General features: G+C 44.6%; 1 long non-coding RNA gene across 1 annotated transcript in view; it reads right to left on the bottom strand.

Moving 5' to 3' along the window:
* Positions 1 to 400: 400 nt before the first annotated feature.
* The window catches only part of LOC310768385, a 28,355-nt gene continuing 5,320 nt past the window's right edge, over positions 401 to 23,435 (bottom strand). Inside the window, exons 2-3 of the long non-coding RNA XR_014551297.1 lie at positions 5,906 to 6,104; positions 401 to 1,161 (exon numbers count right to left, since the gene is read on the bottom strand). This is a non-coding gene — a long non-coding RNA (uncharacterized lncRNA). The remainder of the gene's footprint in view (positions 1,162 to 5,905; positions 6,105 to 23,435) is intronic.

Raw genomic sequence — 23,435 nt, 5'->3', positions numbered from 1 at the left:
TCCTGCACAAAGATAAAATTTTCATTTCTTGCTCCTCCCACTTTTGCTTCCATCCCTGCCCACCACTAGCATGTGCCCTAGACAGACAAATTCAGGTGTGGAGAGAAGGGCTAACACTGATCTTCCTGTGGGCTTGCTGGTTTCTGTGAATCCACTGAAGGATGCTAATCTATTCCAAACTCAGCCTGATCCACCAAAGACATTCCTTCCTTATGTTGCTAAGCAAGAGTGCAAACTCAAGGTTGCCTAACACAGATTAGTTGTAACTGTTCAGGCAGCTTGAGCATTTTACCCCTACTTTTGTAGGTTCAGCACACATCCTGGGGCTGTGATTATTCACATTTTGCTTTTAAAAAGTCATCATAATCATTATCCATTTATTTATTTGTATGCTGCTACAATAGTGCTCAAAGTGGTTCACAACATACCAGATAAACAAAAACAAATAAATATAACAAGTTTAAAAAAGTAAAAACAATTAGAAACAATCATAATGTAAACAAATATTGAATATAAATCCATACAAGAGCAATATAAATAAGCTAACATAAAGCTAAACAGAGCATGAGGCTCCTAATTTCAGGGTCATGGGTTCAAATGATTCCTGCATTGCAAGGGGTTGGACTAGATGACTCCTTTGGTCCCTCCCAACTCTACAATTCTATGATTCTAATTGCGAGAATAATATCCACAAAGGAAATAAAGTGGTAGCATCCAAAATTGGTGGAGTCACTGTTTCCAAAGGACATTCCACATATGCCCACCAAATTAACTTGCTGTATGGGAGCCCAGCTCTCACCCAGGTCTCCTTCCTCAATCCCTTCCCCATCCCTCACCTGGGGAGGTAAAGATTGGCTGTCCTCCAAGCCCCACATAACCCCACAGTTCAATACCCAATCTGAGTAGATTGGAAGGGGTCCCTTTCCTATGCATGAATCATTGCTGCTCCAAAGATAAGCAGTGTATTGACTGCAAACTCCACCATCCCACCTCTTCTGCCATTCTACAGCCTGCCCTTGATGGTTCCAGCAGTCTTTCCCCTGTAGCAATCATTTCATTGTCCCAAATACAGCTCTCCTCCTTATAAGGATCTCAGACAACGGGGTGGGGAAGGCAGGTGGAAATACATGCCCGTTGAGATTTCCAGAAGCAGCCTCTCTTCTGTAGTGAGACAAAACCAAGAAATGTAGACCATGTAAGACTAAACTAAAGCAGCGGGTTGTATTAGATGACCTTGGAAGGTCCCTTCTGGCTCTGGTTTTATGAACTCAGCTCAATCTGGATTAAACAATATCTTGGCTGCCCCTCCACCCTCACCCACCACCCCAGGGAAAACAGGCAGGAATTGGACGAACTGGAGAAAATGTCACCACCATCTAAAAGAGCAGATAAAAGCAGAGGGGAGCAAAGAAGTGGGGGAGAGGAGGGAGGCAGGAGGAGGTGGCGGAAGCATGAAGCACCTGCTGAAGGCTATTTAAGGATTAGCCAAGTGCTGACAGACAAATGGTGAGATGAATCAGCCGCAGCAAGGCTGTGTGGGCCACAGTTGTCAGCTGATGGGTCGTGCCATGTCGCTTTCATCTCTGGAGACCAGAGCATCCTTTGAGTTTTTAGGGGGTGAAGACATGTGTGTGTGCCATTAATGGTGGCTGGTGCCCCTTAGGACTGCGATGGCAGAAGACAGGGAGACCAGCAGAAAGTGGAGCTAGAGACAATGACAGGCAGAGCCAACTAATTCTGCTTTTGCCATTAGTTGCAGGTCATGTTGTCAGTGGGTCTTTCCCACTGCTCCACCTCCTCCTCTGGCACCTTCAAGTAAATGGGACATCTTTGATTAGCATGGCTGACTAGGCATTAGAAGACCTCTGCTCCTCCATTCTGTATAATCCTCTTTTGTAACAAGAGCATGCCATTTCTTAAAGGTAGAAAGAAGCCCCCACCCCATGGGCGTAGCGAGGGAGGGGCAGGGGCAGCTGCCCCCCATCAAGTAAATAAATATATATACTTAACTAACTGACCAATCACATTGCAGATAGCTCAGTTCTGCCCTCCCTAACATTGATTCTGCCCCCCTCCAAACATCAATCCTGGCTACGCCCATGCCCCACCCCCAAAACACACTCACCATTTGCACATCAGAGAGACATATATTTGCTCTGTGCTGGATCCAAAGATGCGACTAGTGGAGAAGAAAGATCTATTGGGGTGTTGATGCTGTGAGTCCCTCCATCCTGTGCAAATAAAACCATACACCCTAAAGACACCACAGTCTCCTCCTACCTTCATTGCCAGGAAACCAAACCTCTAGGCAACACTCTTGGCACCTCTGGAATCTTTTACTGTTCAGAGATTGGGATGTCGTGTAATGAATTTTATTGGGGTGTGTGTGTGTGTGAGAGCGCGCGTGTGTGTGTGTGTGTGTGTGAATTGCACCTATCTTTCCTGAACATATTTCTTACCAGATGTTCTGTACTGATAGAACACACACACACACACACACACACACACACACACACACACCACCCCATAGAGAGCTCTAAATTAACCAAGGGGCACATAATTGAGGAGTGCCAGGGTTTTTCTTTTCACTAGCTACACTAGCTAATTTGTTTGTTTGTTTGTTTGTTTGTTTGTTTGTTTTACTTTAGGGAAACATCTGAAACATCTATTTAGGACCCATCCTAATCTCTCGACTGTAGTTTGTTTTAACTGATTTCAATTCTGTATTTTACATCGTTGTAACCTGCCAGGGGACCTCATGGTGCAGGGCAGGCAAGATGATGATGGTGATGATGGTGATGATTCTAGATGGGACAAAGCGAGAACTTGACTGGTTTGCCTCAAAATCCCGAATGTTGACTTAACATCTCGCCATCCCTTTCTAGAAATTAAAATAATTTCACTGGGCACCAGGGACACCTTGGAAGCACCCAGAAAACGGTGTTGCGCTCTAAATAAAACTCCTGTTATCGAGAATTAAGGGATGCAAATGCAAAGCGATCTGGGAGACTCTAGTACGGGCACGATCCCGGCGGTAGCTTCTTCTATGGAGCTGCGTTCTGGCGCAGCAATTTTCCGTTTCACTGCAATGGGACTTCCAAAGCCGCCCCTCTCTAAGGAGAAATACCATCCCGGTTCTGCAATCGGGGGATGTAAAAGACTGCTTCGAGGAAGAGCGTTGAAGGCACAATCCAGCGGGTCGTTCTCCTGCGCAATTTCCATTGAAGAGCGCAGCCCAACCCGCGCAATCCCCGCAGGAGGATATTGCGTTAGTCTTCTTCAATACGAACAAGGGCAGGAGCAGAAGGTGATACAGCGGGATCTACTTGTAGGTATCTGTGCTATTTGCAGGAGGTCACCAAAGATTTTGGACTCCCAGTTGTTTAACCACAGCAACTCCCCACCCCCTAATGTATCTGCTGAAACGAAGAAAGCTGGAGATGAGGAACGAGGAATGGATTTCGGAGGGAAAGGTCTGTGGGCTTGAGTCTGGTCCTGGACACAAATTCCTGAGCTAAGATGTATTCAGAAGTGATCTTGCCTCTGTTGAAATGGACTTCAGTCTACCTAAGCCATAATAAAATGTGGAATCTTTAAAATCCCACAAGTCTCTTCGCTGACTCAGAGGTGCCCGGGTTCTCTCGTTCTAACTATATGCCCGCCCTTCTTTCTAAACCACTATTTGGCACTTAATTCCAAATCCAATGAATGGACCTAAATTAGTCTATTAATCTCAAGGGGTCTACTCCGAGTAAACTAATATTGGCTCGGACCCAAAGTAGAACCCGCAAGCTTGAAGTCCGCTCATCCTTTTTTTATTATCCATATCTCTCTCCACCAATACATTTCACTTATGTTAAAGCGAAACAAAATACTTTTCATTCTTCTCCAGGATTAGAATTGCTTATTTATTTAAATTGATATCCCTACATCTGGAATGCGGAAGAGTATAGGTTATAAAATGTTTTTATTTAAAATAGTTTTTTTATTAAAAAAAAGATTCAGAAGCCCACCGTTTTTGTTGAAATCCAATTTACTGTGAAAAACAGTAACCCTTTTACCCACTTACCGGGGAGCAAATCCTATTTAAGTGAATGGGACTTACTTCTGTTTAGGCACTGGCAGGATCACTCTGTTACGCTGTAATCCTAAATACAGTGAACAGTTGCAATCCTGTACATGTCTGCTCAGAAGTAAAATCTACTCTCAGGTAAATAAGTATAGGATTGCAGGTGTTTTAGAAAGTGAGCCCCATTGAATACACCAAATAAGAGCTCCGTGTCTTGTTTGGGAAGGAATTCGGGCGTCTTTCTGCTTCTTGGGCAAATCTAGCCTCACCTCAGACCTCACTAATAACCCAGTCCTATGCTTGTTTGCTTGAATTCAGTGGAGATTATTCTTAGAAAAGAGAGCATAGGATTGCAGCCTCAGCCACGCTCTCAGCGCTCCCTCTTCAACATGGACATAATAATACTGACCTACCTTACAGGGTGGTTGTAAGGAAGACTGAGATCATGTATGTGGCTCCCCCCCCCCCGCGCGCCTATTACTGAGTTTCTTCCCATGCCTGATCTGTGACTCATACCAAATGATTGTTTATACATCATAATGGATTGAAAATGAATATATCGTTACGCAATAACAATTCGTTTGCTGTTTATAAAATTACTTTGAAATGAAATGGGTAAGACTTTTCCAGGGGAATATATTTTAAAGTCAATATTTTTTTAACAAGAAAAAAGAAAGAAAAATGGAACAGGGATGTATAGGTGGCTTTCTGGTAAATACTAATTGCTTTGTTTCTATGCCAGTACTGATCCTTTATTAAAAATAGTCATACCCTCCCCTCTCTGTCCTAAAAGGGTCTTTCTCTTTGAAATACTTTTTTAAAGTGTATAAAAACCCACTGAAAACGAATCAACCAATATTATATTTCTATGTTGCCTTAGAACGCTCTAACTGTTGTATTGAACAAATTTCTATTCAGAGCAGAGCCGTTGAGATGAGTGGACCTAAGTTAGGCTTGCCCATTATTTTCTATGGGTCTACTCTGCGCAGAAAGCATTGGATTTTACATATGTTCTCTCATTCACAGCCATAAATCTTTTAATTGCCTTAATAACGTTTGTGGTTGTCTTGGCTTTGTAAATGGGGATTTACATTGTGCGGGGGGAGGTCCTGCCCATTTTCCCCCTTAATCACTCAAAAGACACTGATACACCTCTCACTCGTTCAAGAATCCAAGCTGTACAATACAGAACGCAGTGCTATTTTTGGTACTTAAAGATGCACATCTAAAGAGGCTTAGGGAAAACGGATACAACTGTATTTGGAAGCGGTACCCTATACGGACGCGGGATTGTTTCAGATGTTTGCGTTCTCACCAGTGATCACACCAAAACCAGTCGCATCTTAGCGTGGGGGGAGGCAGGGGAAACCCCCGTTGCTTGTGCCCCAAGACTTTCCCCGGATCCTGAAGTTTCAATAAATGTCCTCCACAGCCCGCCCGCCCCTCAGGGAAACGTTGCCACTACTTTCTTTAAATGATAAAAGAAAGCCTTGAAATGATCGACAGCTTCGACTTATTTGAAGGGCCAGCGTGGAAAGGATGGGGGCGGGCGGGAAACGTGATATATAAAATTTGAATATAGAGGAGTCTTGGAGATGAAATAGTAATAATAATAGTAATTATCTTAATAAGTGGTAGCAGATCCTAATCCTACTCAGAGTAGACCCATTGGGTTTAATGGACATGGCCAACTTAGGTACATTAATTTTAGTGGGTGTAATATCATGGTTATTAATAATAATAATAATAATAATAATAATAATAATAATAATGTCTAACAGAACTATCAGGAGCCATTTCCAACTATAGACGAAGTTAAACACATCGAGGTCTCACTGTTTTTAGTGGGAGACAGACACGTGCTTAATTTCTCAAGTGACATGAGTGTGTCTTTAATAGCACAATCCGGACCTACTCCTACAAAAGTGTGCATCGAATTGTAGTGTAAAGGGCAAAAGGATGTGTGATTCAGCTCAATGGTCTCATCCAGGCATCCTTACTGCGATCCTCAAGCCGCTTCTGCCTTCTCTCTCTTCTGAAAGAGGAAAAAAGCAACAAATCAAACAGTCCAAAAATCCCTGTGCGTCTCTTCCTCTTTGTAGCAACAGATTAGATATACACTATCTCCAGAGGAAACACAATCAATATTCCCTTGGTTGTTTTTTTAATTGAAAATGTCGGTTTTTGGGGGGGGGTGCGGGGCGGCGGCGAGAGAGGTCTTCGAGGCAGCAGTCATTTTCGCTCTCCGAAACTGATTAGTCTGGAAATATACAGTTTAGACGAACCCAGCAGCGACAGAAATCAGGGCATGCCGTGGTCTGTTTGTAATCTTATCCCCCCCTTTTTCATTAACATAAACACGACATTAACCCAAATATACAGGGCCACCTACCAAGCTAGTCAAGTGAAGAGAGAGAGAAAGAGACCATTTCGCCGCTTGGCTTCGTGATTGCGCGGAGTACAGAGATAGATGGAGGGAGCGATGGATGGACAGAGGAAGTTGGGAATCGAACAGCATATAAATTGGCAAATTGGGAAGGAAGGAGGCTTGGGATTATAAAGAGGAAGGGAACCGAACTGTGGATCGCCACTCAACGTTTGCACTACAATTCTAGGTCTCGTAGTGGGTTTTGGCAGAGTTTCCCCCTTTCCCTAAAAAATCTGGGCTCCCCAAGAATTCACATGTAAAGTGTGAGATACTTAGTGCATATATTTAGGATGGAGTGGGGGCGGGGAGGACAGGTGAGAGTCCTCAGTCAATGGATCTGAGCAAAACTACATTTGGCCCAAAGAGCTTCTCTCCGGAATCTCTTTTAATGTCCGGGTTTTGCTCACATGATGGAGACGAGACGTCCTCTGAGCATGAGCAGAGAAGCGTCCCACTGGGCAGCCATCACCACCCTTCCAGCTTTATGTTTTAGGAGAGAGGGCAAGAAGGCCTCTGGTCATCTATTAATCACTGGATGGCTGGAAAAACAAGAGCAGTATGCATCTAGAATAGGACGTGTGAAGTGCAAGAACATAACCGGCTGTTTCAGCTCAGAGGCCCACCTACCTCGGCATTGCACTGTCTAATCCCGCTTTCAAGACGACGGGAAAATGGGACATCGCGACATCTTGAGGCAGGGAGTTCCATAAACTAACTGTGCACTGTGTACAGAAGCATTGTCTTTTGTCTGTCCTCCTGGTATGTGTGTGTGCATGAGAACAGTTCCACAACTAGATTATGTGTATTTAATACAGTATGTATACATAACTCTCTTTCTGTGTCATTTTATTGTGGGTGGGTGGAGCTATGATGGTATAGACACATATGAATCTGCATATACAGGATATATGTAATGTGTGTCGCTGTGACCATGGAGTGTGTATCAAGAAACCTTATTTATTTATTTTTATGTATTATAGCTTGCCTTTCTCCCAAGCTGGGATTCAAGGCGGCTTACAACATTCAAAAGCAACAGTATACTGTACAAAACAAACTAATCAAAGCAAAATAATTAAAAACAATAATTAAAATACACCAGGACACATTTAGAGCCAGAAGTTTAAAAACTGTTTGCCCTGACAGCAGCCCACGGATCAAGCATCGTCTGCACCTTCGCTTTCAAAGACCTGTCTGAACAGGAAGGTCTCCACACCGTACCTTTAAAGCACATCCAGCGCACCTTTAAAGCACCTGAACTTTAGTTACCCCCTCACAGAGCTACAATTTCCAGCCCCCTTAACAAACTATGCTTCCCATAATTCCCTGGGGCGAAGTAATGTTGTTTCGAGGTGCATTGGATGCGCTTTAAATGTGCGATGTGTGCGATGTGGATCTGCGCTTTTGGGTTACGCTCAGGGGATACTGACAGGCCGATGTAAAGATCCTCTTTCTGAAACACGCCTGTCTCCCCTTCTCTTAAGTCTCCTCCCACCCCCGCCCGAATTGCTGAGAGTCTCCCCCTCCCCGCACGCCCCTCCTTCCACCACTTGACTCAAGCCTCGGGTTCAACGCCATCCTGGGGCTTTTAATCTCTTGCTGACAGCTCTTGAATAGGCGACCTCTCTCTCCCCCCTTGGGCTTTGCTGGGCTGTTTAGTCAAAGAGTGTTAAATGTGAAGCTGGACGGTTTTGAATCCACTTGCTCTGGAGAAGCCACGCAGCCTTCAACCAGGGCGATTCTGGAGCATCTGTGAATGAAGTCTCTACATTCCGCGAGGTCATCGCTGTGGAATAATTGCTACTCCCTCGTTTCCTAGCATGAGCCAGTGCTGAGAGAGAGAGAGAGAGAGAGAGAGAGAGAGAGAGAGAGAGAGAGAGAAGCTAGTTCTCCTCCTCCGCCTCCTCATTTTATCCTCCCAACAACCCTGTGAGGCAGGGGTGCCAACTTGAATAAGAAATTGTGGGGGGCCCAGGTAAGCGCATAATCGATCACATGACACACAATATTTGAATGGGAATGCCCATCAACTTTGTGGAGGACCCGTTACCCCATGGCCCCTAGGAGTTGGTTCCTATGCTGTGAGGTAGGTTAGACTGAAAGTGAATGAATGGCCCAAAATCACGCAGTAACTTCATGCCTGAGTGGGGATCTGAACCCTGGTCTCCCAGGTCCTAGTCCGACACGCTAACCACTACACCACGCTTCACCCATAGGAGCCCACTGAATAAAAGACAGGGAAATATGCAATTTAACCACTATGAGCACGGGAATACAGTAATCTTCTCCTTTTTTAGTAACTAACGTGCACTAAGTAATCTTGAGTATACTCTCGTCCAGAGCCGTAAACGCGTAAGCTTAAATTTATCTCTTTGGAATATCCTTACCATAAAACCCAACGAACATTTAAAGCACATTACTTCCCCAAAATAATCCTGGAAACTATAGTTTCCCCCTCCCAGAGCTATAGTCCCAATGATCATCCTTATCAGTCTATAGTTCCCATGATTTGCCCGGGGGGGGGGACAATGTGTTTTAAATGAGCTTTGGAGGTGCATTAAATGTGTCGTGTGGGTCTTCTGTCTATGATGATGGAAATAAGCGCAGGCTTTGAGGCTATGCTGAACTCCGCAAACAACAGCAAACCAACCAGAAAGAAAGCAACTCCACGCAGGAGAGATCTGTGCGTTGTTGTACGACCCCTGAGAAACGCAACGGTGTTTGTGGCTGTTCCCTAATTCTGCAGACGATGAAATTGGGCGCTCTCTATCCATTGTGTCTCGTTTTCCTACCACAGAGCTGTGGGAGAAACAGCTCAGAGGTAAAATACACGCTTTCTATTCAGAAATTCAACCCTCCCACCCTTTTGAATCTCTGCTGCCAGTCAGTGCTCTGTGCTAGACGGAGGATCCGTCATTCAGCTCGAAAGAAGGCCGTTTCCTCTGTTCTCAACTCGTTTCCCGAAAGGGGATTATACACTTGCGGATTATACATTTAAACCTTCCGGATATTGTAACGAAAGCCAGGATATTATCATTATTTTCTTAAGATAGAAAGTAGGCAAGACCCTTACACATACTTACTTGGGAATCAAGTAATCCATGGGGGCTTACTCCAGAGTAGCCCTGTACAGAACTGCGCTGCGCGTAAGTAAATAAGCCAGCAGAGGCTCTATGCGTAACTGCTGGCGTTCTTCACAGCAGAAGCATCAATGAAATTAGCATTTTGCCTATTATTCCCCGGGATGGGTTTCAGGACAGGAATCCCGCGGTTCCGCTGTCTGAAATCCGCCTTCTGACACTTCCCCCACCCGCCCCAACTTCTACTATTTCTGCCGCCGCCGCCAGGCTCTCCGGCTTGGGCTTCATAACTGGCCGCGTGTATTTGTTTTCCAACCTCGTCCGAGTCTCCTTTTCAGCGTTCTCAATGGTTGGGCGGCAGATCTGACGCGCGCTCTCCCCAGATGCCTTAACAATACATACAAACGAGACGAAGGGGTTCTAATTGGTTTTGGAATGGCTCCTTTAAGCACTGACAAAGCTCTTCTCGTTTGCTTTAGGGGGGAAGAGGGAGGAACTGAGGTGGGGTGGGAGAAATGGGAAACAGAAGTGGATTTCCCCCCTTTTCTTAAAAGCTAGTTTTGCCTTTCCTGTCATTTCGTATTCTGTTTCTGGGGGGAAATTCAGAAATGGATCTGCAAGCGTTCACCGCTTAATCGGTGCAGATCTTAATGGGCTTTTCACCAAGTCTGTCGTCTCCAGCGCGCCTCTTTGCCCGCGCTATTTAATCCTGAGCGCAACATACTGCCGCCGCCCTCCTCCTCATCCATATTTATTTTGGTTCCAGCGTGTGCTAGGCTCTGTCCGGAACGTGCAAGTGCCCCTAACCAGAGAGTCCTCACAGTATGTCTTACTCCCTTTTCTCCAGAACATCCCCGCTGAGCTTAAACCAAGGGAACACGCAAGTAGTTTAACCAAGATCTGCCACCATTGGAAGTTGTCTTTTGACAGCCTGTCTGCCTCTTAGCTTCCCTTGGTATATACGGAGAAAGCGCGAGCTCTAAGCCGCCTTTGTGATGATTGTGACTGTAGAACCAAGGGTGATAGTGGAGTGACTACGAATTCAAGGGAAAGCCCTGATTTTGTGGCAAAAGATGGTTCTGAAGTAAATGAAACCACTGCTGCGTGTTGTCAGCAGAATGCGTGTAGCACCCGAATGTGAAGTCTCATAGATTTAACGACGCGTCAGTGCAATAGGGTTGTGTGAATTCACATGTTTGGGCTTAACTAGGTTGTGGGTGAGAGCTGTTTAAATTCCTCCTCGCCAGCGAGGGACTCTCCAGACCGGAGATATTAGTTTTCAGAAGGCTCAGCACTCCCATCTGTCAGATAATATTTCACCTCTAACATGTAGAGGTATTTTTTCCCTTTGCATAAGAATATCCAGAATGCAAGAAAAATAAGCTTCAGCTGGAAAAGGTTTCTTGTCTGTTTCATTCAGGATTCCCAGAACTGGATAATATACCTGTACCTAGGTTCTCTCTCGGCCTCTCTCCTTGTCTCCCCCACGTGTATTTCCCAATTTATCTTTCTTCTTAAGACCACAACAAATAACATGAGTCCTTAACGTCCATAGCTGCAATGTTCAATCGATTAATCAGCTAGTTTAATCGATTAAACATTTCAGCAGTAGATAGTATGTTCTCTAATGTTGTCCCAAGCAGAATCCACTAAAAACGTGTTCTCAGTTACTGGAGCATTACTTTTTTGTTCGTTTAAAGAAAAATATTGTTTTAAATAAAAATAAAAAAACTGAACTAAAGGTGGCAAGCCCTATCTAAATGGAGACATTCCCACCTTCCTCTCCCCTAAGAGGCAATGCCTCTTTTGAGAATTTGCCAGATACGCCAGATATGTGCATCACCTAAAAAGAGAAGGGTGCTTCGGAAATATTGCTTTAGCCATTCACTTTATCGATTAATCGACTAAAAGTTATATGATTCACTGTCAAAAATGCCTTTAGTTCAGTTGCAACCCTACTCATTTTTAAGAGAGGTGTCCACTTGGAAGCCATTCAGCTGGTCTGAGAAGTCCGTCTCCTTCATCTTAGAGACAGGATGAAGTCAACCTGGTGAGGAGAAGAAGCCGAAGTTCAGTTGCGGCGCATCTGGTTTGCATGCAGAAGGTCCCTGGGTTCAATCCTTGGCATCTCCAGGTAGCGCTGGAAAAGACTCTAGAGAGCCCCTGCCAACCAGTGTGTAGACACTACTGAGTTAGAGAAAGGCAACTTCCTGTTTTTCTATGAAGACACTCTGCACAAGACTCAGAGACCCCTTTCTTAAAAAAAAATACTTATCTATTTTTCATGGTACAGAAGATAAATTTTGAGAAAGCAATTGTTGCAACAGTAAACAACAAGTAACGTGTCCTGATAAAACTACAGACTTTTATCATGCCAGAGACCCCTTTCTTGATTGCTATTATTTCACCCCATGCTTCTGGAAGAATTGCCCCGAGCGTTCTGGATATCAACTTTGGAGAGGTTTGGCACAAATTAAGCCCTCCTCAGAGAAACTAGAAGGTTGGTAGAACCTGCCTTTGAGGTTGCTAACAACAACAACCCAAAACTATAAAATTATAAATTCAGCTTTTTGGAAGAAAAAAAAGAACGAGAAAATATTCAAGGAGAAAGAGGGAGATTATGGGAAGCAGTTTCATATCACGGGTTTGCTTGTCTCTCTACCTCGCCCCCACCTCGCCCCACTTCAGGATAAAGGTAAACATGGAAGAATCCTGTCATTTGACTGAAAACCGAGAGAGTAACTTCCCTTTCCCCTTGAAAAGAACGAAACTCTCCAGTCATTAATATAATTGCAGTTTCTAAAATGAGAGATCTGTCAATATTTTGCTCCTAAACGGTGTGGTTTTCTTCGTCCCCTTACTTCACACACACACACGCAAGCACGCGCGCACACACCCCACACTCGCAGGGCACGGTCTAGACCACGTTCCGCATGTTTTACAGCGCGATCCTAACCGTGTCTCCTCAGAAGTAAATATCAGTGTGTTAAAAGGGACTTGAATCTCCCTAGGAGGTGAATATAGGATCGCAGCTTTAAGCCCCATTGGCTTCAATAGGAAGTGAGCGGCGCAGGTGTTCGAGTCCCCATTGAAAACAATGGGATCGGGATGCAAAGGGGCTTCGCTTTGGCTCCTGGCTGTCATGTTTTAAATAACTTCAAGGCGAAATAAATTGCGGGCCTTTTGCTTTCCCCAAACCTGGGAACAGGTTTGTACCCAGACCTGTGGAATGATTTGAATTGGGGAGGACATCACGTTAATGGTCCAGGTTTTTTCACGTCGAGGTTTTTATAGAACAAAAATGCCTTTGTTGGTTACTTGTTCAAGGAAGAAAGGAATGTAGCTGGCCGCATTATTTGTGAGGGGAAGACTCGCTAAAGAACAGAAGATACCAAAGTTGAAGAGAAAGAGACAAGATTTGTAAACAATCAGACTCACCTAGGACAAACGTATTTCCCTGGTTACTAATATCATAATAGAAAGAGGAAGCAGATATCTATATCTATCTATCTATCTATCTATCTATCTATCTATCGATCTATCATCTATCCATCCATCTATCTATCTATCTATCTATCTATCATCTATCTATCTATCTATCTATCTATCATCATCTATCATCTATCATCTATCTATCTATCTATCTGTCTATCATCTATCTATCTATTATCAGCTAGTATCAAAGGTAAATGTGTGCGTGCAGCGTTTGTGTGTGTATAAAAAAGTAACTAATTATGGAACAGTAATTGCTGTAGATGTGCCAAAAGGTCCAACAAAGTTAGCAAAAAGGGAGAGCTTCTGGTTGTACACTCTGGGCGCATTAACCTGGGCTCAACCTGGAGGGCAGTACCAGCATCGATGAGCTGCAGCCTCAAAGCTCTTTAACTGCCACCTTGGAAACAGCATCATTTTGATCAGAGCAACTGGAGAAACGCTTCGAGATAAGAATTAAAAATCTCTAGTTTGTTAGTCTCTGCAATAAACATGTTGTTGTAACTGCATCCTGCCAAGATCCAGAGGAAGCTGAAAAGCACAGGGCAATACTGCACATGCTTAGGAACTTGGGAGCTGCCTTACAATGAGCCAGACCATTGGTCCATCTAGCTCAGTATTGTCTACACTGACTGGCAGCGACTATTCAGGGTTTCAGACAAGGGTCTCTCCCATCCCTACCTGGAGATGCCCGGGATTGAATCTGGGACTTTCTGCATGCAAAGCAGATGCTTTGCCACTGACCCTTTCCTTGGTCTTGGAAGTAAGCCCTGCTATACTCAATGGGACTTACTCCCAAGCAAATGTTGTATTGCAGCCTGGATGCGCAAACTTTCTGAATACACAAAACTAGGGGAAGAGCTTAACCTCTGCTGGTTTGAAGACTCAGATTCTTTTAACGCTAATGATCAGTTCCCATTTCAATATGCCTTGAGACTACGAAAAGAACTTCAGGGTGTCTCCTGCACGCATTACGAGCCGGCCAGGTAGCCCTCTTCTACCCAATATATGGATGTGGAGTTGAATTGGTCAAGGTGAGCTCAGGAATTGGAAACTCTCTAGCTTGGCCCATGGTACTTCCCTCAACCCTGGAATTAATCCTTTGTGTTGCAGGTTCACAACCGGTTCCGTTATGAACACAATCTGCAACATCAAGGCTTCTTTGCCTGACTACTACGTTCCGTAAGAGTTTGTCTGATGTTTTGGTTCACACCAGGAAGGTTCACATATCTCCCTGTGAAACGCAGTATTATATCGTTTTTTTAAAGAAAGCTGAGTGTGCAACGTTCTTCTTTCTTTCTGTCTCTCGAGATAAGCAAAGAGCTTTGTTTTCTTAAAACACACGCCCGCACACACCCCAATCTCCACCACCACACACAGACTTGGAGAGCGAAGTGACACGTTTTATTAACACCTTCCATGGCTCGAATATTTTCAGATTTGCCCTTTCTGTAGTTGCGTGTGGCAAGAAAAACGGGGGAGGAAAGGAGGACGAGGAAGTGGGGGGCGGAATCTCGAGTCTTAATGGACTCCGAATAATTATTATTTTTGGATTCGTGAATTTGCACTTGCTTGTCTCAGAGTTGGCTAAGCCATCGAGCCCTCTCGCTTTCATTCCCGAGAAGGGTGGGCGGCAGTCCAGTAAGATTTGCTCAGAGTAGGCCCATTGAAATAAATAGACTTAACGGAGACGTGCTTGAAATCTAAACAATTTCCGTCCCCTCCCGCCCCCCCCCAAAGAACCAGCAAGAAAGGGATTCGACCTCTCAGCCCGAGAGATATTTACGTGGAAGGTTAAGTCCAGCTGATTTGTTACCAATTTGTTTCCACTTAACTTTTGTTGAGAGAAGAATCTCAGTTTAATGGCTGCTCTCTAATACGAGCAACCTATTAACAATTAAGAGTGCCCCAGCACTCAGGACGTTTTTGAGGAGCTTTTAACGAAAAATACGAACCCGATTTAAATAGATTTTTTTTTAAATGACCGAGTAAAAAATGTGTTATCAGCGGCGGACACTGACCCACAAGAGTTGCCCCGATGAAATCCCATTTAATATGTGATTTGGCGAATTAACTGATACTTTGTAAGGATTAATTTATCATTACTTTGAGCATTGGAAAGTGGTATTGCTACTTAAAAAACTGGAAATCGATTCTTTTTTTCTTTTAGTAGCCAGCCCACCAATATCACGGGAGATATTTATAGAACGTGTAGACTTCTTTAGAATGTTTCGATAGACCGTTAGGTGTCAGCTAAGGAGGAGCAAGATCTGAACATCATCATATCCGAACACAGGTCGTTTTATACATTACAGGATGTTACTTCGTTCCTTCAAGGAAATAAATCTCCATATTTGGGTATGCACCGTCTAACTCACACCCCCCCCTTTTTAAATGCATTTAACACCTGGATTTGAGTGAATTTCTCTGGAAATAATTCTCAAAGATTGCGAGGGACTTTTAAAATAATACAGAAGGTTACACCCGTAGGTTTCAAAGCTCCAAAAATCCAAAACAGAGATCCAAAATATGGTTTAAACAGAAAGTACATAAAAATATGTACATAAAAATATTTCCCGCCCTTCTATGTTATTCATCCAACGCCCGCCCCACTTTTGTTGTATTTTTCAAAGCATAAATAAAAATAAAACTCTAATGTTAAAGTGCTGTATTCTTCACCAAAACGGCGCAGGTTGTTTTTCCAGAGCAGGTGCCTTCACAGATTTGGCACAATTGACTTGGTTAAACAGCAGGGCGTCTACAAACAAGCCATATTCTACAGGGATCTTTTGCAAGCTTCTTCCAAGCATTTTCTTCTACTATCCTCAATATAGTTTGTATATTTTGCTTTTTTTTTTACGCACGCACGCACGCACGCACGCACTCACGCACACAGTTTACCATGCTGCCATTGCTGTAAAACTATGCTTAATTTATTCTCTGGATACCTAACGGTGCTGATGGAGAACGAGAATTACATAACCCCCCTGTCAATCTACACTTAAATCCTACCATTTTCAGGAACGACAAAAAGGAAACTGCTGCTGGACAAAGCATGCCCTAGAAACCTTAAGTATTTTTCCTGAAGGTCTATATTATTTAAATAATCGTACCAGCGTTTGAAGTATATTAGTGATATTTTTTCCCCATCAGACAGAGATGCGGGGGCGGGGAAACCCGGATGCCCTTACAATCTACAGATGCAGAGAAGAAACGCGCAAGACGAGGACCGAGGTGTTTGTTGTAAACAGTGGCAATCAGACCACTTTGTCAGATTCATGGCGTGCAATCAGATTTCCCGCCCCGGTTCAGAAACCAAGCAACGAAGGTGGGTTACGCTTTATAAAGTGAACAGGACTGGGGTGTGTGAGAGAGGAGGATGGAGTTTATTTAGCTGTCAGACAGAACACGAAATGGTTCCCTTTGTTCTCTTCAACACCAGCTGAAAATCGACCTCTTGAGGCAAATACATTTCAACTCTCTCATTAGAAGAGGCCGATATGACCTGACACTAGGCAGAAAACAAACCATCCGATCCCTCCGAAATAACTCCGGAACGAGAAGGTGCAGTTTTATTTGCAAACTTTACTTTAAAATAAATAAATAAATGCCGGTCCTCATTTTGCCTGAATGGATGTCCATTTAGCCGGCGCCTTGCTATCCTTCTTTAAACTCGCCTAGACCAAGCCTTCAGACGCGCACACCGCGGAAGATAAAATAAAAAAATAAAAAATTCTTGTTGAAATCATTTCCAATACACAAGAAAGAAGCCGACGGTTTCCTCTTAGACAATCAAAGGAGGGTTGGGACGTAAAGGTTTGCTTCCAAGCTGCAGGCCGCACTTCTGAGACGTGTTTCTGTCCCTTTCTTATGAGGTAAAGTGGAGCAGATTTCTGATTTCCCTTCCTATCCCCCTCTTACAGGGTTCTAGCGAGAAGACCTACTGCCCACCGCTGCCTTAAGCTGAAACCTCAAGGCACGCGCCCGTTGACCTCACGGAAATATCTTTTATAAGTACGTATGCTTACTTTGGGGGGATTTCAGAGTTAAATCTACATACACACGGATGTAATGAATCATTCACGTGTACTCACGCACACGGGCTGCTTTCTTTGGGGTGTGCAGAATAGATAGATGATAGACGATAGTTAGTTTGACAGATGATAGATAGATAGATAGATGGATAGATAGATACAGATAATCCTTTGTCTCTTAATGTCTCTTCATTTATTTATGCTTAAGCTAAAGTACTAGCCCAATCCACAACCCATTTCATACAAAATACGCGTATTTCACACTAATGAATATCCCTCCAATCTTAAACGTGTTCGCTGATGCCCCACGCACATATGAAGAAAATTGATTTAGGATCCCCCCGCACGCGTCACAAAACCCCACACAGACACACAACAGATTGCTCCAAATATATTCACATCATAGATTTAGGGTTTGTGGTGATAAGGACGAGGGGGTGAATCCAGAGCATCAGTTGGAACCCCTTGTCCTCTATTGATTGGTGGAAGGAGGTGAACACGTGTTTGTTTGTGTGAAGGAATTCTATGGGTTCGAGTGCAGAATAGAAAAAAATGGGGGGGGGGGGCTTATTCTAAGATGCGGGGAAAAGTCTTGGACGAACCGAGAGTGAAGAAGGAAACATAATAGGAACTGGAAAATGTATAAATAGATCATGAAACACCGTGGAGAATACAGCCTTGATAGGATTTGTTTTATGAAGTTTAAGCCAATAAATAAGGCTGCTGCGATCCTATATACACACAAGCATATTGCAAAATGCGACCCAGTGCATGCCTACTCAGAAGGGAATCCACTGATGACTTGCTCTGAAACAGAACACACTGAAGAAAGGAAGTCTGCGCCCTGAGAGGAATAGCCTAATGAATGAAAAGTGAGGCTGCAATCCTATGCGCAATTGGGTGGGCGCAAGCCCGTTAGAATCAAACAGGCAAGTTTCCTTCTGAATAGCATTGTGCTGCCCTTCTATACACTCTTCCTCCAACAGCGCAATCCTATGCAGGTCTACTCAGAACAAAGCCTCGCTGAGGTCAATGAGACTCGACTCCCAGGTCTATAGGATTGCAGCTTCAGCAAGTAATTCATATCCTTCGCTTTTCCGCCCACGAGCCCCATTCAAAGAGGCGTCACAGCAAGTGAAATACAATTCAGAAAATCCCAGAGGCTCAATACATAAACAGATTCCTTTTTCTACGAAGCTCTCTTCTCAGAGTTGGCCTGCCACGCATATAAAGCATAGAATCGGTAAGGTGAGTCCATTCGCTGCACTGCATTCTTTTAAAATAAATCGATATCCATAAGAGCTGAGTCCTTGGCAATGCGTGTGCGGTTCTATTCCCACTGACCCTGCCACTGTTTGCCTAGATTGATTTTCCCGCAGTGAAACTCGTGTTCTTCTATGCTGGTCGGAAAAGAACCGATCTCTTCCCTCAGCAAGACTCAAACTGGTGGCATCTAATGTAAGATCTCATCCTCTAAACTACGCTGCTAAACTACGGACGGATTAATCGGTCATTGCAAACACAAAATCTCGCTCAAACCCCGCTCAAAACTTTTCATGGGCTGTCACTTCCCGGAGAGAGATTTGTGCTGGCTGCAGGAGGCCGTTTAGTGACTGTTAGACCCGCGACAGCCTCTCTTGTTTATTTTTGTCTGTACAGCGCCTGACACACGAACCATCACTTAAGTAATCTGTTGGGTCTTATTTCCAGCTCTGTCCAAGGATTTGGGCGGGGAGGGAGGAGAGGCGGGGAGGGGAGCAGGAGCTAAGCCGATTGACAGGCAAACCCCTATTTTATGCAGATTTACTCAGAAGTAAGCTCCCTTGAACTCCCCAATAAGCGTGTGTTAACTTTATTTCCATATTCTTAGCAGCCCTGAACTTGAACGGCTTACAGCGCGATCCTAGCCGTGTCTATTCGTAAGTAAGGGCGGTAACTCCGTCTGTGGAACAGTGCGTGTTTTGCACGGGAAAAGCTCCGGGTTCAGTCCCCAACATCTCCAGGCGGGGCTGGGAATGTCTTCTGCCTGAAGCTCTGGAAAGACTCGCTGCCAGTCAGTGTCGACAATACGGAGTTAGATGGCCTAACTAAGGCAGTTTCATACGCTCCTGCGTCCTTCAACAAGTTCAATGGGCTTCCTCCCAGGAAACTGAGTGGTTCCCTCCCCACCCACAAGGATTGCAGCTTTGATAGGGCTGGTGGGTCGCGTGTTTCCATTCCGTCCAGTGAGATCCTAGAAATCTGACCCCCCCCCCTCGCCTCCCTCCACCACCAACTGAGAGAGATCTTCCAAGATCCACGTTGGCGGTGGATCCGTTTTACACGCTCTGGAAAGGGCTGCTGGCAGGACGACCCTCACCCCTCCCCAGAGCAAGATTCCAGGCTAAGCCTCGGGAGCTGGAACGAGATAAAGCAGCGTGGGCCACACACGCAGATTGCGTGGGTGGGGGGACACTTTTTGGAGAAGTGTTTCAGAGGAACTTCTCCCCAGCCCCTTCCAATTCTCCACTTCTGTCGCAATTCCTCCCTCCCTCCCCCTCTCCTCGTCTCTTGTCTTTTGCCTTTGAATGGAACAGAGATTTGGGACGCCGCCAGCAACTCTGCAAAGCATTCCAGTTATGATAACCCCATAATCAGGGATACAAATACCGGGGGGGGGGGACGGTAAAGAGAGATGAGAAAGAGAGGAGAATAAATTGGATGTAAGAGGGGCAGAAGGGAGGTGATTTTTTTGGAGGGGGGGAATGGGTGATTTCGTAAGGAAGACGCTCCCCTCTCTCCTTTCCAGTGATGTGCATGCAGAAACACACATTTGGTTTTGTCTGTTTGGGCATGAATAGAGACAAGAGGTTCCTGCCCTGCCAGTGCTAAGATGTTGCCCCTTATAAATCAATCGTGGCTGTTGTGCTTATTTTGCCTACATTTAAGCTCTGATGTGTTGTCTTTATTTCACTTGTTTTGTATCCTGTTGAACTGTCCTTCTACGCTGCACACAACCCTGGAATCTCATATGATGAAAAGTAATTCAGAAATGTTGTTTTAAATAATGTACAGAAGCAATTAAATAATCGAATAGTAATGTATTGTAATTATTGCATTTCATAGTGGCTTAATTCCACTGTTAACATGCTGGCCACCCTGCTTCCTCACCTGTGTTAGGGTTAGGGGCAATACTAGGCACTAGACATATCATAATAAATTTATTAGTCTTTAGGGTGCCCACAAAAGGTTTTTATTAACCTACACAGACAAAGCTTACGCTCTCGCAAACAGTTCACTCATTCTGCAGGGGCTAACGGGATAAAACATGTGACACAGGTATTAGATATAGATGAAATCAATGGGCAGAGTACGAATATACAACAACAAAAGGCCCTGCAAAAGTAATGACAATTTTTCATCATCAAATTTTGCTGCCTATATTGATCTGTGCTGATATTGAAGTTTCTTCCATATTCATCAGAGAAAAAACCACAACAAAATGCACTCTCTATTGCGGTCTACAAAGAGATACAGACTCAAGGAAGGTCTGAGTTGCATATGGGAGATTCCATTACGAATAAGAGGGCTTTGGGAAAATTACAGGGTAATAACTTTCACCACAGGGGTTGTTGTGGGAACAGAGAGAGCCGTGAATAGGAATATTGGGAGCTGCCCCCCCCCCCAGAGTTACTGGTCAGTCTGGCTCAGTATTGCCTACACGGACTGGCAGTGGCTTCTCCTGGGTTTCAGGTAGGCTGCTCTGCCAGTCCTACCAGGGATTGAACCTGGCACCTTCTGCATGTACAGTAGATGCTCTGCCAACTGAGCTATGGCCTACTGTGATGCACTGTGGGCCAGGGCCATCTGTTGGATGAAGTTTTGGGATGCATATAACTCAGCTTCTATTAAGGCTGGTGGGTTTGCATGGGGAGAAAGTCGATAGAGAGAGGAGCATCCAAGCTTCCTAGACTGTCCTTCTGACCTAACCTGCACTGACCTTTCTCCAAGTGTTAGTCTGAAACTCTCAGGGTTGCTGACCTCACTTCTTCCTCCTCCTCTTCCTTCATCCCACTTGGGGGGATGACACATTTCCTCCCCCCCCCCTTTATCTCTCTCTTGCAGAAATGAAGATGCAGGTATGGATTTTTTACTTTGCTGGAAGTAAGATCTTCCCTGTCCGACATGTACTTCCAATAACAAAATTAGGCTTCTTTACAGAGATTACATCTGGGGTAAAGTGTCCTTCTGTGAGGAGGGATTTCAGTGCACACTGATGTGCCATCATATCCTGCACTGTAGGTCCTGCAGTGAGCAGAGGGTTGGACTAGGTCCCTTTCCTCTCGACCATTTCATGTGGAGCTCTTTGGAATGAGACCAGTGGCCCAGCATCCTGCTTCCAGCAGAGGCCAGCTAGTTCAGGGTTTCCCAAACTTGGGTCTCCAGCTGTTTTTGAACTACAAGTCCTATCATCCCTGACTACTGGTCCTGCAAGCTAGGGATGATAGGAGTTGTAGTCCAAAAACAGCTGGCGACCCAAGTTTAGGAAACCCCAAGCTAGTTGATGTCATTTGGAGTTGTATCAGCAGAACCTTGAAGTATGTACTGAAATCCTTCCTTGGTTGGGACCACACACTACCCTGTATATAAACACACAGAGGATCTGAGTTTAGGAAAACAAGAAAGCTATGTTTATTGCAGGAAATACATCCTTAGTAAGAAATATACTGGTTCTGTCTAAGTCAGGTGGAGGTGCCTTGAAACATGCTTGTGTCAGCAGGATAGACGTACAAAGATGTCTCCTCCCACAAGGTGAGGATGAAGATAGAAGTAGGAAATGAGGTCAGCAATTCTTCTGAGTATCAGTCTAGCACTTAAGGGAAAATCAGCGCAAGTTAAAGGACAGTTTTGGAAACTTGGAGGTTTTCTATTTACTCCTTCCCAAGCAGACACATCAGCCCAACACATCCGACAGTAAATTCCTCAGAAAAGCCCACAAGTACAGTGGTACCTCGGGTTACATACGCTTCAGGTTACAGACGCTTCAGGTTACAGACTCTGCTAACCCAGAAATAGTACCTCGGGTTAAGAACTTTGCTTCAGGATGAGAAAAGAAATTGTGCAGCAGCAGTGTGGCTGCAGCAGGAGGCCCCATTAGCTAAAGTGGTGCTTCAGGTTAAGAACGGTTTCAGGTTAAGAAACAGACCTTCGGAATGAATTAAGTTCTTAACCCGAGGTACCACTGTAATAGACTTTTCTTACTGCTCCACAGCAGCTGGTATTCAGAGGTACACTGCCTCTGAACCTGGCTTAAAGTCACTGATAGAATAATTTCCGCATTGCTGCTAGCAAAATGCTGTGTTTTGGAGGTGGGACATAAGGCCCCTCTAGACTGGTGTCCTTTCGTGGGTGCATTCTGCAACACGCTGAGATGCCTGCATTGCAAGGGGTGGGACTAGATGACCCCCAGGAACAAGATGACCCTCACATCATTCTGCGTTGTGAGTTGTGCTGCAATGTGTCCCCAGTGTTGCAGCATTATTGCACCCTAGAGGGGCACTGCTGCACAATAGTGCAAAATAAGCATGAGGGAGAAAAAATACACTGTGAAAAATTGTGGTATGAAGAGTTCCAAGAATTTAGCAGGGAGTTATGGGAGATGTATGGGAATGAAGCAGTCTGCCCATCCCAAAGCATCTGGGGATCATGCATAACAGCCCTGATACCATCACGAGCACCAATAATCATGAATGCACAGTAAAGAGAACATCCTTTGCCTTAGTTTCTTTTAGAGTAGTCGAATCTATCCCAGACCTTATCGTTAAACTAGGCACATTTACCCAGAAGCAGGTCCCATTGAAATCAGTGAGAGCTGCATCTGAATAATCCTGGAACAGCTGCCCTCTCTTGGAGGGAGGGGAGGGACTTGGCTCAGTGGTAGAGCAACTGCTTTGCATGCAGAAGGTCCCAGGTTCAATCCCCAGGCTGAAAAAGACCCATGTTTGAATTTCTGCAGAGCTGCAGCTGGTCAGTGAAGGCAGTACAGAGTTCAGACAGACCAATAGTCTGACTCGGTATGAAGTAGCTTCCCATGTTCCTCACAGCTGAATGATAGTTGAGTAGTTCTGAAACTGGTTTCAACGTGTGCACAGGCCCAGCAGGCTTACATAATATTCATATACTGGTGTGAAAGTTCAGAGTGTTGGAATAGGACCTTGAAGACCATGGTTGAAATCCTCACTCAGCCTGAAGCTCTGGGCCAGTGTAACCTACCACACAGGGGTGCTGCGAGGATAAAAAGGGGAGGGTAGAACAACGTACACTGCCTTGAGCTCCTTGCAGGCAAAGGTGATATA

This window comes from Podarcis filfolensis, assembly GCF_964270895.1.
Source record: "Podarcis filfolensis genome assembly, chromosome: 8".
NCBI lineage: Eukaryota > Metazoa > Chordata > Lepidosauria > Squamata > Lacertidae > Podarcis > Podarcis filfolensis.
Note: the sequence above shows the minus strand (reverse complement) of the source record. Positions and strands in the feature narration are given on the sequence as shown.